Raw genomic sequence first — 1,847 nt, 5'->3', positions numbered from 1 at the left:
TAGTTTTAGCATTATGCTTTTTAATGCTAATCTTTTCAATAGTTGTTTGACTATCACAGTGAATAGCAATAGCAGGAAGCGGTCTGCTTACTATAGGTATTGTAGACATAAGTCCATGTACCATTCAGCCTTTGTCCTTGTGGCATCAAGTGCACACAACTCAGCCTCAAAAGTAGACTGAATCACTATAGTCTGTCTACTTGACTTCCAGGATATTGCTCCACCAGCCAAGGTGAACACATATCCTGTCATCCCATTGGAACCCGACTTCTTATCTATCCAACTTACATCACTGTACCCTTCAAGCACACCAGGAAATCTCCTGTAGTGTAAACTAAGGTACATTGTGCCTTTTAGATATCTAAGTACTCTATCAAGAGCATCCCAGTGAGTTTTGTTTGGACAGCTTATATATCTAGCCAACTTAGACATATAATCTAAAATATCTGGTCTAGTACAGTTAGCTAGATACTCCAAACTCCCAATAATCTGAGAATACCTTAACTGAGACACAGGCACTCCTGAAGTATTCTTGACAAGGGCAACTTTAGAATCATAAGGTGTACTAGAGATTCCAAACTGTGAATAACCATATTTCTCAAGTATAGATTTCTCTATATAATGAGTTTGAGTCAAGGTTATTCCCCCAGCTGACTGAATAAGTTTGATTCCAAGAATCACATCAGCCTCACCCATGTCCTTCATTTCAAAGTGCCTTTTCAAGAATTATTTTGTCTCGTTAATAATCTCAATATTGGTTCCAAACAGTAAGATGTCATCCACATATATGCACAGGATAACACACTCACTACCTTTAACTTTAGTGTAGACACACTTGTCACTTTCATTAATCTTATAACTGAATGGCAATACAGTTTCATCAAACTTTTTATGCCAATCTTTAGGAGCTTGTTTCAAGCCATAGATGGACTTGATCAACTTACATACTTTCCTTTCATTTCCAGATGCAACAAATCCCTCAGGCTGGTCCATATAAATCTCTTCTTCAAGTTCACCATGAAGAAAAGTTGTCTTTACATCCATCTGATGGATGATAAGACCATGGACGGAAGCCAATGCTATAAGCATTCAAATTGTTACCATCCTAGCAACCGGAGAGTATGTATCAAAGTAATCAATTTCTTCCCTCTGCTTAAAACCCTTAGCTACCAGTCTAGCTTTGTACTTACCTATTGAGACGTCAGGGTTCAACTTCCTCTTCAAGACCCATTTGCACCCAATAATAAAACACCCAGGAGGGAGATCAACCAACTCTCATGTTCCACTAGAAATAATAGAGTCAATTTCACTCCTCACAGCGCCCTTCCAGTGCCTAGACTCCGAAGAATCCATAGCTTGTCGGAAAGTTAAAGGTTCGTCCTCGACATTGTAAGTGATAAAATCAACCCCAAAATTCTTAATTACCTTTCCACGCTTACTTCTCCTTGGTTCATCTACATCCTTAGGAATAGAGCTACTACTAGGTTCCGCCCCCACATTTGTCATCTTTTCCACATGATCAGGAATAGAACTCGATGTGTAAGTAGGATCTTCCTCATAAGTCATTTCAGGTATTCTAGTCTTCATTGGGTAGACATCCTCAAAGAATGAAGCATCTCAAAATTCAACTATCGTGTTTGCCACTATAACATCTATGTCAGATTTTAAAACCAAAAATCCCATAGTTGTAGTGGTTTCAAGATAGCCCAGAAAGATACAGTTAACAGTTTTCGGACCTAGTTTCTTTCTCTTGTGTTCAGGAACAAGCACCTTAGCAAGACACCCCCACACACAAAGATACTTAAGACTAGTCATCATGCCTTTCCATAACTCCAAGGGTGTCTTTT

This window comes from Apium graveolens, chromosome 10 (assembly GCF_009905375.1).
Source record: "Apium graveolens cultivar Ventura chromosome 10, ASM990537v1, whole genome shotgun sequence".
NCBI lineage: Eukaryota > Viridiplantae > Streptophyta > Magnoliopsida > Apiales > Apiaceae > Apium > Apium graveolens.
Note: the sequence above shows the minus strand (reverse complement) of the source record.